Source organism: Thermobia domestica, chromosome 2 (genome assembly GCF_964235325.1).
Source record: "Thermobia domestica chromosome 2, izTheDome1.hap1.1, whole genome shotgun sequence".
NCBI lineage: Eukaryota > Metazoa > Arthropoda > Insecta > Zygentoma > Lepismatidae > Thermobia > Thermobia domestica.
Genome location: NC_137455.1, coordinates 147,248,346 through 147,263,378, shown reverse-complemented (window position 1 = coordinate 147,263,378; position 15,033 = coordinate 147,248,346). Strand labels below are relative to the sequence as shown.

At 35.7% G+C, this 15,033-nt stretch overlaps 1 protein-coding gene across 1 annotated transcript in view; it reads left to right on the top strand.

The window, feature by feature from the left end:
• Window positions 1-15,033, top strand: part of LOC145679209 (adipokinetic hormone/corazonin-related peptide receptor variant I-like) — a 426,835-nt gene that overhangs the window by 326,635 nt on the left and 85,167 nt on the right. The window lies entirely within an intron of this gene.

Genomic DNA, 15,033 nt, shown 5'->3' with positions numbered 1-15,033 from the left:
TTACTCGTCGCGTTACATTATATATACAACGATAATATATGCGTGTTGCTAAGGACAATGGTTCGGTACGTAAGGTACCCTTTTATTAATAGACAGACCTGTACATCATTTAATAGCATTTATGCTATTAAATGTTGTGGCCATACTTGCACGTTTAGGCTGTTAAGATAGGCTATATAATAAGTGAGGACGACATCAAGATTAGACATAATTTTGAAATATACGAAGAAGAAATGATAAATATTAAGGAAATACAAAATTTGAAAGAAATATAAATAGTTTAATTTCTTGCAATAATTATCGAAGTGCACTTATTGACATAGTGAATAATGCATAATATTATAAGTAAAAGCCTTGTTAACGTACCTGGGCAATATCTATGTGTTATACATTAGAAATATGAGTGTACCGTCTTTTCAAGCTGTAAAAAATAATTTTACTGGATTTTCTCGAAAGATGCGAATGATAATTCACTTTCAGGAATGTCATTTTGTGTAATTTAATGTCATCTCTCAACTGATACGAGATTATATCTTTGCACAATATTGTTAAACAAAATTTACAGTAAATGTAGAGTAAATTTAAATTAAAGTAAATTAAAGTTAAAGTAAATGTAAAGTAAATTTTCCTTTATGTTTCATTAACTTTATTGTGTACTGTCATTCTGTAATGTCATAATGAATACACTTATGAGGGATCCACTTTACATACGGGTTTCACCTTAATAAGTGGCATTATAGCATCAATTTATAGGTCTATATAAGACAATGTCTTGGAAGCTATACATGAGGATATACACTGTGTATCCATATCACTTTCTTCAGCTCAATGAATATATAGATTGGTATATAAGGTCTCGTATTTCATCACACTTTCTTTCGTTAAAGGCTAACAACATTGAAGAATTTTTTCTACTAGTCATTAAAATTCGTAGGCTGAGAGAGAGAGCAAACCTGGTAGACATATATGTTAAGGCCGGTGGGGTTAAATGATAGAATCTGCCGCTGTGTGTAAAGTGATAAGGCGCCTCGTGAGCTTCCGGAACAAATAGTTTTCTATGGTGTGGATAGCCCATGGGCACCCAACACCGCTGCAACAAGGCAAACCATTGAGAGACATCCGGTATCTGAAGTATTTCGACACATCATATACTGTAACGAGAAATTTCTGATGTACGAGTCCTTGTCTGCAGACGACAGGTGAGAGGTCATATGAATGTATGGGGAAGAAAGCAGTGGAATATTCTGTCTACCGAGAATTGGTGAACATACTAGTCACGTCTAATCAGGCAGAACTATGCAGAGAATATTGCAAATTCTAGGCTAAAAGTTTTCACTTTATACTTTTGAGCTGCTGTCGTTCCCGGTTATTGTTGGTAGAATCATGGTCACTGTTCATGATGTCTAGGTTATCAGTGTCAACAGTCATGCTGAATGCTCTAAATTTTCTGCAAATGTCAGGTTGTTCGAGTAGCTAGTTCCTGATGCATGCATACAGTCGGTATCATTATATTACGAGTGCTCAAACATAGAGTAGTTAAGGATATTTGTGTATTCGAGATTCAAATTTAACCTGAAATTTACAACAGAAAACCGTTTATAAAGAAATAGCCAAATTCAAAAAAGCACTAAAAAGCAGAAAATGGTTTTTAAAACGCTGAAAGGGACAAAATAATTTTAAAAAAACACTAAAATGTTACTATTATCAATAAACAATTAAGTCTCTGTGCCAAATAAGCCAAACAAATTATTCTCAAACAAAACTGTCTTTGAAACCATAATTCTGTATTAGGCAATAATTGTTTCATTCGGCTGACTTCACAATTTTTATCGATAGTAATAACGTTTTAATACTATTATTTTAATGCCCTATTTTACGGACTATACGAGGCTACGGACCATAAAACGCACCTTAATTTTTAAGCAATTTAAAAAAAAATACTGTAACATTATTCCAGATTTTTGCAGAGTTTACGTTCTGTATATTCTAGTCTGTGATGGCGGGGCGAGAGGAAGACAGTGTTCGCAAGCTCCTGAATTCCCGCAACTCATGTTCGCCGCATCGGTGCACTGTTGCTGCCAGTTGAATCCAATGTTGCCCGATAGAGATAGGTTTCCTGTTGTATTGGACATTTTTATATTAATTTCGAGTATAAGACGCATCTGAATTTTGGAGGCTATTTTTCGAAGAAAAAAGTGCTTTTTATAGTCCGTAAAATACGGTATTATAAATATTAAATTATTAATATTAATATTAATAGTAATATTATTAGCTGTTTAATATTATGTTCTCCAAAGAGCTTTTAAAATTAATTTCTGGTTTCCAGCGCATTTTTGAATTTCTAGTATTAAAAAAAACATTTTAATACCTTGTTCGAAAGTCATTTAATACCTTTTTACAGTTTTTTATTTTATTTTTAAAATTATTCCAGCAGTTTCAAGTACGGTAGGTACCTGAGCTTCAGGCAGGACACTAACTTCCTACAAAATGAGTCAATCAACGAAGCATATGTATGAACAAATGTTTTTCTTCAAATCTGTTTAAGCGTTACTTAGTTACTTTATATTTGAACTCGTTACACTTAATTACAATATTAACACTGCCATTCCTTAACAACTTTTAGTCCAGCTCCGAATGCTAAAATCAGATTCAAATGAAATTTATATAAAACTTTGCTCTTTAAAGCAAAAACAAAAAAAGAAATCATCAAAATCGTTGGTCCTATCTTGTAGTTATGCATGAGCATATCCGCGAAGTCTATTAAACAAGTAATATGTAACGGAACTCTATACAACGAACCCTTAAAATATGTAACAGAATTATAATCTATAGTGAATTCACATTGCATTTTGGCCTTTCCATTAGAGGGATTTAGTTCTATAAAAGTCCATTGTAGAGCAAATGTTCTCTGCGTGTGGAGAGCCTATGAAAGCACAAAGTTCGGAAGTAAAAGCAGAAAAAATATTTTTTCTGTCTCTGTACATAGTTACCATAGAAACTAATGAGTGTGGTCGCGCACATATATGTATTCCTTAATAAGTTCACACCGAAAGTTTGTGAATAGAGTGAAAATTGAAATAGGTACAAACATTAAAAGGGAGAGAGAAAAGAGCTCCACTATTAGTAAACAGAATCTAGTCATAAACACAATTCAATTTGTTATGTTCATCAAACAGGTGTTGGAACAAAGTTATCAAAAGATATTCTGCATCTCTCTCTCCCTATCTGCTGGATTCTCTTTTGTATAACAAGCTGCTGCAGAGCTCGATTAAAGTGCAACTAATGTATATCATGAAACAATTGAATTTCCTAATTATAATAAATCTAGTAAATGTTTGAATATCTAGTGAAACCCGAATGTGTGTTTGTACTTTTGTCCGCTATTTAAATCCACATGATGTTCTAATTTGACATGAAGTTTTCAACACAGCTAGCACCTGCTTTGGGCCTAGTTTTATCATATCTCTTTAAATAAAATACAAATACTAAAAGGGAAAATATGCAAAACGTATGTTAAACATAGAATAACTCACGCGTTCCTCGAGTTATGTAGATGAAACTTGGTATGTGAATTGTTTATTAATAATAAGCTGGAATCTATCTAAGTGTTTCCAGAAACCCCACTTTTATAAGGATTTCCAACTGTTTCCAATTTTTACATATTTTAACTTTCCATTTTACGATATTCATAAAATGAAAATGTTAGAAAACGCTTAAAACGTTTAAAATCGATTTTTAGAAGTAGTTTGCTCCTCTTGAGTCGAACTGTTTTTTTTTTTTTTTTTCAATTATTGCACTTTAATTGAAATAAACCCTAGGAGAAAACAATGTCAATCAGTGTTGAAGTCAGAAACCTATCTTCCTCAACCCTTGTTTCATAATCCTGAGCCAACGGTCCCTATTTCGGATACTTAATCGTATATGTGTAGACAGAGAACAGAACTCCTTCCTGTACTAAAATCTTTCTTTAGTGAAATCATTTCAGTATATTCTAGTTGTACATAGCTGACCTCTAACAGCATTCAGCTATATTGCTTAATTTTTTATGATATATATCAAAATGAAATAAAATTAAATTTTTAGTTTCACGCATCATGTTTATGCATTGTAGGCTAACAGAAACAGGTGAATAATGAAAGGGAATTATTAAGTATAAAATCAAGAACTTCTCCCACCAGAAGCGAACGCTCTATCATTGAGCCAATATGCATATCAAAACGTTTTAAAGAGAGTAAGATTAAATAGAGTATTTCGTTAAATACGGTTTTGTCATACGTAGGTTTGATTCTATTAAATTGTATCGAAAAAATAATTCTTATGTCTTCTAATCACATCTAGAATTTAAACGAAAATTCATAATTGTGATATGGGAAAAACAAAGATATGTTTATTAACGTACGGAAATGGTTTAATGTATACGTTTCTAACGAATGCAAATTAATTTGCATATTGTAAACATCATAAACAGGCTTGCTGGGAATGCTGTAAGTGATTTTGACAAGTGATGACTTATCGTTCTCATTATTTCTATTTGCTAGCACGAAAACGTTTTGATAAGAATCTGAAAGTACACGAAAGGATAATATTGAATTCTCTGTTGCGTTTCTACTTGATTGAATATTCTATGCATTTACTTAGTCAGAGATGAAAATAAAAAGGCAACTTTTCTTGAGGTTGTTATTATCTATCACCTTAAATGATCTTCTAGAAAGGTCTTTCTCCTTTCTAATCCTCACATTGATTTGTGTTTGCTTTCAATCTGTTAGAGATTCCAAGAAACAGGAAATCGTTTCTCTTTTATCTCATCCTCTTTGATATGCGCACGTCTTACCAGCTACACGCCACCTACCCACTACTCTTCCACCTCAGCAGTATCGAAAACCAATAAAAAACGCAGTGCGAAGAAGATCCAATACGTACTGTTTTAATGGAAACTAAAACTCAACCTTTAGCATCTCCATGGCTATATTTATAACACTTCGGCTAGAATTTATTTTACCTCACGATTCTTAACTGTACAAAATAAGGATTTATATATATTTAATATGCACCCAGAACATTTCAAGGGCAATATGGATATATTCCCATAATATCATTATGTTCCTGCTACTTCTTTAGAATATGTGAAAAATCAGGACAAATCTGTCATGCTCTGTATACAGGGTATCCGGGGAGAAAATGAAAACACTTCAAGGAATATTTTCCAATGTGACAATGTGTTGCGTAGGAGCAAACTTCTACTATTAGAACCAAGAGAAAGAGAAGAATTTGAGCAAAAAAGTAGAAGGAAGGAAGTAGGTGGAATGGAATAAAACAAGTGTTGTCAGTGTTCGATTAGTCATGAATTAACGAATATGTAGTCAGCGAAACCATCCACTTCGCCTCATTTGCCTGTCACCACTGCCTTCTACAAACGCTAGATTTGCTGCTTTCTCCTCGATCTCTGTGAGTAATTCATTGCGAATCCGAGCTGTAAATTGTAATGTTGCAGAACATCTAACTGGAAATAACTGCCGCAGGAGACAGTAGGTGAGATCATTCTAAGCCAAACGGTCTTATATATATATATATATATATATATATATATATATATATATATATATATATATATATATATGTGTGTGTGTGTGTGTGTGTGTGTGTGTGTGTGTGTGTGTGTTTCCACACGGTTTCCAAGCTGAAAGGTTTCATTTTGATGTACCTATAATTATGTTTCAAAAATTTTAGCACTCTCCGTATTTGCCATAATAATACAAATTATGCCTCATTACAATGGTGATAAAAAGAGCTTCCTGTGAATATCCAGCAATATAGGGTATTTTCTACAAAAGGTTAGTAATGGGCGGATAACTTGCCGTATTCTCTTCCATCACTAATTCAAGAAATACTTAAGTTCGGATTTGGATTTTGGATTTTGAGTTTGACGTCCTTTTCAGCTTAATATGTAACATTTGCTATGTGGAATATGCTGTCTACCGAGAATTGTTTACGCAGATCAGAAGCGTGAACGGGTGGAGGCCAGTAAGTCAGTTCTATCCCATTTTCAAGCGAATAAGGTGGATTTTTTCCAAGGCTGGTAACAGTGGACGAAACCTGGTTATATTTCTACGATCGCACGACGAAATAGCAATCGACAGAATGGCGACACATCGGTTTTCTACGTCCGAAGAATGCTAGGACACTGCGCTCCTCTGCTACGGTCTTTTGGGATTTTGAAATAATTCTATTGCTGGATTATCTGAAATCGGGTGAAACCAGCAATGCAACGTATTATACATCTCTCTGGACAAACTGAAATCAGCACTAAAGGAGGAGAGACTTGGAAGCTGTCAAAAGAAGTAATCTTCCTCCAGGACAATGCGCAACCACACAAGGCACGTCTGACATTGCAAAAATTGGATGACCTACGGTTCCAAATACAGGAACATCTACCTTATTTGTCTGATTTGGCTCCACCAGATCTTTGTCTCTTTCCTAAATTGAAAATGCTTTTAAAGGGAACGCATTTCAATAGCGCCAATGACGTCATTTCTCAAACAGAGGCCTAGTTTGCAGAGCATTCATCCGACTTCTATTTGTCTGACCTGCAAACACTGCAACAGCGATGTGAAAAGTGCACTGCCCTACAAGGAGAATATGTTGAATAAAAATACCAAGCTTCCTATCCTTTTTTTTTTTTTTTTTTTTTTTGTGAGGTTGAAAACTTATCAACCCACCCTTGTAGAATCCGGGTCTCCCACACCAAATGCGCATAGTCACGAAAGAGCTCACAGGAAAGAATAGATTTTTAAATATACTCTCCTGCAGTGCCCCTGAGTGGGGGAGCGGAGCAACAGGCCCGGGCGCCGAAGTACTCGTAAGAAGGTGCAAAATTCGGGAGAAAATAAGAAAGAAAAGAGAGAAAGAAATTCCTTTAAATATTACTAGTATGTACTTAAATCCTCATCCTGTTTTAGAAAATGGTCCTATAATGTTATACATGTTAGGAAAATGCATGGTCACCAAATGCAAGGAAAAAAGTAATAAAAAGAGCTCAAAATCCAAGAAAAGCACGGTTTATTTTGTAAAACTTTTTACGCTTCGCGGGCACTCTGTTTTGAACTTACTCATATTTACGGGGACGCCGTCATATACTCTCGCCCCGGGCGCTGATTTTCCACGTCACGGCACTGCTCTTTTACTTGAGGTTCATAATCGTTGAACTGGTGTTGATGTGGATGTGGGAACTAAAGAGCTACTTGGTGGGTAAAGAATTCGTTTTACTATGACTTTCGTTCTTGGAACTTGTACTAATAAATAGAACTTTATATATATATTTAAATCAATAGTAAACACGATGCAAGTTTGTAGACTTTCAAGGATATACTTACACAGCGTTTAAACCAGTGCTCTCCAACTTTATTCTATGACTGGGCACATCTAGCTGATACCTATGGATGTGCGGACCTCTTTTGCTGCATAGTTGTCTGTATAAAACGATCATGGATCACGCTAGTGTTTAAGAAAACAGTTTTTTCTGTTGAAGATTTTTTCAATAAATGTGATATTTTTTTACGTTTTTAAAAGTACAATAATTCCTTTGCTTTTTATAAAAATAATGCTTAGCCTAAACACTATTTGAACGTTGTTTGGACGATTAGAAAGTATTGCGTCCTAAGTATATTATTCACAGTACCGTGAAATCTTTCTATATTTGTCACCATCGGTTCCATTAAAAAGTAGTCACGTAGACAGAAAATCAACTTATCTCACGTAGACAGATAAATGTATTTTGGAGCAAAATGTTCAATGTAAACTATAATGTGACAACTTCTAGTGAAATAACTAATTATCTACATATTACATACAGAGTGGACGGTTTATCTTTATATGTACTTGCAACTTTTAACCTAATAGACAAAAACGCTTACATTTTATTGCTCTACAAAATGTGCTCAATGTGCTCTCCATGCTCACGTAAAGACATCCGTAAGCGAGTCCCCCGTGAACGGTGAACATTCACAAGAGTTTCTGGAGTTAAACCGTCAGAGCTCTCAGTGTTTAGTTGACGAAGATGACATTGGAACTGCATAAACCATGACCTTTAGATGACCCCATAAGTAAAAAATCAAGGGAAGGTTTGGGGACCTGGGTGGCCACTCCATTGGTCCTCTTCTGCCAATCCACTTACCAAGAAATTGGACATCAAGGAGTTGCCTACGCATGGTCCTGTAATCAGGTGGTGCACCTTTATGTTGAAAAAATTGTGGGAAATACCCATCCGGAATACACTCTGAAGGTAAGATATGATCGCGTAACAAGTACAGGTAGGTGTCTGCATTCAATGTCTCCTCAATGAAAAAAACTGACCTGTGATAGGGATATCCCATATTTCACACCACACCATAACTTTTTCTGCACCAATCACGTTTCCCGGGATTAGCAGTATGAGTTCTCCGAGGACCAATAACGCATGTTCTGTAGGTTGACCTCACCGTTGGTATTTAAAAAAATGCCTCATCGCTATGCAAAATGTTTCTCCCGACGTCAGGGTCACTTTCAAATTGATCGACACACCACTCAGAAAACTGGTGTGTCAACTATTAGGATCATTCTCACTGAGATGTTGTATTTGAATATTGTATGGATGCCACTTTTGTTCTTGTATAATCCTGCGAATGGAACTCTTGCTACACCATATTGGCCGGACAGTTGTCGAAAACTTTTTTTTTTTTTTTTTTTGGCTATAACTTCACGAATGCTATCAAAATTGACGTTGTTGCTTCATCACTGGCTGCTTTTGGCCTTCCAGATCGACGTCTATCATGCACTCCACCCATTTTTTTAAACCACTTAAATACATTAGCAACACTAACATGTGGGACTGGCATCCTAAAAGGATGTCTTTGATTGGAGTAATTGGCAATGTCTCTCGAACTCCTTTCGGCGGAAATAAGGATGATCTCAATTCATTCCTCAGGGGATAATATCGTTTTCTTCGTGACTTACATTTATAACAAAAGAGATATGATATCAGTAATCAAAACTTCAATACGTTATCATAAGTCATCACTTATTCAAAATTGCAACAATAACTTTACAGAGATTTAGCACGCTTGTCTGTGGTGTGCGTGCTCCCGGGTTTGATTCCCGGTGGAGAAACAGTTGAAAGTGGTTTGGATTCCACCATAATTAGTAGGTCCACGTTTCTCTTAGCCACCCAGGCATAATCACGGGACATTAAACTCAAACAAACCAAATCTCAAAAAATTTGTAGAGATTAAATATATCTAAAATTTCGTTTCATATTAGTGTTTCCGGTGGCATTCTAGCCTAAAATTATATGCACACACACACACTTCTCTTCAACTATAGGATTCAAGTTATTGCTTCTCTTACAAGGGAACTTGTTCTGGTGTCACACAAAATGTGGAATGAGACTATGGTCAATCGATTTGTGTTAGTGAACAAGATAATAAATAGGCGGGAAAAACCCTCGATCGCAACCGTTTCGTACTTATGGCGGGAGTAGGCGCATTGGTAACACAAACATGTGGATAATGAGACAAAATATCCACGAAATGAGACGAGTTTGATGAAAATATGCATAGAAGTGCAATTAAACATATAATACAATGTGATAGGACATTCGACAATACTCTGACAAGTATGAGCAGAGGCATAGCACGTAAAGACAGAGGAGGAGGCGGTAAGCGCAAGTGAAAATGGTCATATAATTGAGAGAAACGGAGAAGCCAGACGTCAGAGAAATGGTACAGTAATAATACATGTACGTCAAGTAATCAATCTCAAACTATAGACAACCTGTAGACGACGCCGTGAAACAGAAATGGAAGGAAGAGAGGTATGAAGAGGATGTCGTTAGGGTCCGGACCCCTCCCCTCGTTGTATACACGTAGGCATTCATTTACATATGTTTGTCGATACTGTCTGTATATTCCCTCAACATTGCTAGGATGCTCCCTCCCCCACCCCCAAGTTCTGACTGCTACGTGCCTGGTTGGAAGTATATTTTGAACATGAATAAGAATGATTGAGAGGTATGACTAAAAATATAGGGTACAAAGAAGGTAGTGCAACATAATGGACTGCCCACGATAGATGGTTGTGGAGACGGATTGGAGAGACCTTCATCCAGCAGTGGATAGACAATTGCTTATTATTATTATTATTATTATTATTATTATTATTATTATTATTATTATTATTATTATTATTATTATTATTATATAAAAGTAAGACAGCAATATATTCCCCTGTGTGAATGCAGTGCAAAGCACCAAAGAAACACAATATACTGCAGATAAATAACACAACTGTGCATATGTACTATGCTGCGATAACGTCTAATAAGAAAGTATCGTCTAAAGTATCGTCTCTAGGCTGACTATCGATTGTGATTTATTCTATTTGCATGGCTTAATTGATTAGTGCTGGCCAATGCTGACAGTGGGGGGGGGGTCAAGGCAGAGAAAATCCAATAAACCACTATATATTGAAAGATCAGTTCAGGAAGGTGGGGGTCCGTTGCCCTCTTGTCTCTCTACTCTCCACCCATGTACTTGATCATGTCCATGATATATTGCTATGCTATTCATCTCAAGTTCGGCTTGTATGTGTTCATACTGTCTATGGAACTGTTTCCCTTCTCTATACTCCAAGCTTACCGCCCTTCTCCACTGTCGTTACGTTCTACGCCTCTGCCCTAATTTGTCAGAATATTGTCATGTAATATCACATTGTTGTATATGTTTAACTTTGCTTCTATGCATATTTTCATCGAACTCGGTCCATATTTCGTCTCATTATCCACAACATGTTTGTGTTGCCAGTGGCCCTACTCCCTCCATAAGTACGGAACGGTTGCGATCGAGGGCTTTTCCCGTTTATGGAATATCTTGTTCACTAAAACAAATCGATTGACCATAGTCTCGTTCCATATTTCGTGTGACACCAGAAAAGGTCCCTTGTCAGAAGAAATGAACTTTCTGGGACTCAGATGGCACGCATGAGTATGTATCTATTCTAGAATGATGCTCATCTTTTCCATATTTTCTCTCGATCATTGTCGAACACACATATTTTACTTGCTTATGCTCAACAAATCTAAATAGATAGCCTCCAACATTACTTCAACTAAAAAATGAAAGGAAATGAAATCTTTAAGTTTTACGTCCCACGGTTGTCCCGGTTAGGCTAAAGGAGACGGTGATGATGAGAGATGAGTGAAATGGTGGAATGAAGAAAGTGGGAGGAAACGGGAGAACCCCGAGAAAACCCACGAGCGCGGCGCTTGTCCACCACAAAGTTCACTTGGCGGGGGCTGGGATCGAACCCGGGACCCCAAGCACCAGAGGTGAACGCTCTACCACTGAGCCACCGCGCCCCCACTACTTCAACTAAGGTGGAGCAAAGTTGCTCAATGGTAGAATCCCCACCCTGCTGCGAGAGGTCTCTGGATCAATCCCCAGACCATGTGAGTTTGTAGTGGATAACATCCTATCCACGGGTTCTATCAAGGTTCTTCCGTTCCCTCTCGTGTTAACATTCCACCAGTTATTTCACAATCATTCTATCGTATCCAACAAGTCTCTTTTAGCCCATAGGATATGACCATAGGACTTAAAGATTTCATTTCCTTTATTTGAAGCACAGCCAAAGCCAAGTTCGTGGATTATTCTAATACATTGTTCAAATTTTTACGTTTGTTACTTCCCGAAGCCAAATTATCTAGCCATTTTCTCTACTAAACCGCTGTTAGAGTCACTGGAATTTCTTTCAGCCTATTTTCCCACTTATTGTACGGAATACTGAAAGACTTTGGTATTTAGTAATGGGTTACTCATCCATCAGCACTCAAGTATGTCTTGCTAACTTCAATTGCACCAGGCTCATGGCGATATTCACTACATCTATAACTGTAAAAAAGAAACACTAAGAATTACATATTAAACATGAAAATATGTTTCTAAACGTTGATATTTACATGTGACAATCAATATAATCGATCAAGTGTCAATAACCGGCTTTATTTACACTTCACTATAAACATGCCTATCTTGCAAAAATGTTAAAGATATTTGTAATAATAGTTACATTGCCAATTTGCTTTATTGAATTTGAGTATTAAACGATTAACTGTTATAAATACCAATATTCTACCAGTTTCCTTCTTGAAGGTACAAAATAAAGAAATATATGTACGGGGTTACAGTCGTAATTACATTAATTAATAGAACAATCAAATATGCTGCTATCTGTAGTAATCCCTGGTGAATGATGTTGTACTACTAACAAAATACTGATCGTGAATCAATGGTCTCGAGTTCGATGTTTATTCAGGACTCTAAATGCTGAATAATGATACTAGTGGTATGTGCTTGGCACTAATTTGGCATTTATGAATAAAATGCTGAATTTAAAACGAATTCTAATTATAATGTCAAGAGGCTACAGGATCGTTTCTTGCAGGCAAATCAATTTTCTTATAGAGAAGATAATTGCATGACATGGAAACATATACAGTTCGACATTCATGGATAAGAGATGAAGTGATCACCTCTTTGCGAACATTTATTGCAACCTCTATCGCGAGAAAAATATATAGACACAAACATTTTTACTGAGTAGATAATAATGCAAACATTTCTAAATATTGAAATTGGATTATATTTAATTTCCCCTCTCTGAAATCACTACTTTCAACACTATTAGAATTTCATCCTTGCGTGCATCACTTCACTTCACACTTGGGGAAATGGAAGGAAAAGTAAATCATCCAGTTATGAAGTCAGCTGCTTCATTAATTTAGTAAGGCGAATTCAGCGCGGGAGACCCGGGTTCGATTCCCGGCGGGAGTTCATGTGGTTCGGATTCCACGTTAATCAGTAGGTCCACGTCTCATATAGCCTCGCTGCTGAAAAGGGACGTTAAACTCAAAATCAACCCAACTCAATTAATTTAGTAAGAAAGTCTTTGATTGTGTAAGTCGAGAAAGAAATATTATCCTTCATACTAGTATTCACTTGATGTGCAAATCTTGACATCTGAGAAATAACTCCAGTTTCATTTTTAAGATTTCAAGATGGAAAGCATATAAGCAGATATGAAATAGTTACATAATACTTAAGACATGCGCTTGAGCATTATATCCAAATTATGCAGAGTTGCGGGTAGTGTAATAAAGTTGCAATCCAGGATGAGGCTGGTTCAACGTGGTACGGACGCGCATTAAAGAAGGAAAACGCAATTTACCGAAGTTTGAAAAAGAGTTTATCTCTCTCTTTGTTTCGAGTCAGGGAAGAACAAAGATTTTGCACATGGTTTTGTTAAAAGTACTCGTGTTATGTAAATCACTGTCTGCTTGTTTAGCATATGAGAAACACTTGGATTTCCTCAAGTAGTCCTGGCAATGATGTTTTTTAAGCACATCTCTGATTGCCATTATTATCACTAGTATTACACTCTCACGTAGTTACAAATGGTAAATCCAACTCATTTTTTGTTAAAAGTACAGTACAGGCACTGAAAATTTTTATGTGAATTATGCCTAAAACAGTTCAGACAAATAAACTTATATTTAATAACTCTGAGTCAGTAACGACAGCGTGGTTTCTCAAGCACCTGGGTAAGGAAGTAAAATAGCGCATTTTGTTTATAAATAAAGAATTCTTCGTTTCACTGCTATCTGTTATGAGAGTGAAAGTTTGCTTGTAATTTCCTGGCGACGATGCATCTTCAAACCATCTGGTTATCTTTCAGAAAAGAAAAAGTATATTTTCCAATATAGAGAAAGAAAATTGAATTCAGTCTTTCCGTTATTTCCAAGGTACGAAGAGTTGCTATTATATAATTCAGTTACTCCTGCTATTACTATTAGTTTTACTTCTAGAAACATGTCTGAAATTTTACCTTAAACAATAGAGGAATTACATACTTTGAACTTGCATCAAATGCTTCTCACCGCCACAGCCAATCTCAAAGTGAACTTTCTGTGTCAAACTGTGTAGCGAGGTCTTCCATATATTGGAAAATTTCAACCTGCTTTGAATTAACATTCCTAATTTTACAATAAGCACAAATATTTTTGCAAAAAAAAAAAAAAAAAAAAAAAAAAGCATGTTGTGAAATGAATACAACTTTACCTTATAGTTAATCCATCTACAGTAAATGATTTTATGTACATATATTTAACTTTGTACAGCAATATGATAAAAAGTCTTAATTTTCGCTTTAAGCCACAGAACTTTCAAGCTACAACGAACAAAAAAAAAGGAAATGGGATTGCATAGGTCCTTCAAAAAAAATACACAGTTAGAGAGAAGAAATATTTTTTTGTAAAACGGCGTGAGAAGAATTATTATGAAATATAACATGATGTTAGAGCAATATGTTCCAGGTTAAATCGAAGAAATTATGTTACCTAGCTTAAATTTGATGCAATTTGAAAATTGTTTCGTCTTTTGCTAAAAATAAATATCTGATGGGTGTATTGCACAACTGGCGTAAACAGTATTTCATTAAGAGGGAGTTCAAATACTCAATCTTAAATCATTTTACGGCATGCGCAATTTTTACATACATACGTCAGTATGGAAATCTCTAAATTTCTCATCATATCTCATTCAAAGGGGTTAAAACCTCGAGATGTCTTTTAGTCTACGCCATTACATTACACAATATAATCACACACTGAAAACTGATTTTCACCATTGACACTTTCAGCGAGTTGAAAATAATTACTACATCTTCCGACAGAGAAAACTCTCCTTGTTTTCATAATAATTGACGCGAGAAGAAAAATACCATGTAAATTATGCAACCCACGAAAATGTTATGTATTTAAATAAAATGTGTTACCAGCGTAAACAGTGATTTTATCATTGAGACCGAGAGCGCGGTGTATTATTAGCAAGTTCTGTAGGAATTGGCTAGAAATCAACCCAGTTAGATTTATTAGTTTTGAATCTAACGTCTTATTTAGTACCGATCCTATATGAAACACAGACCTAGATCTATAGCTTAACGCGAGAG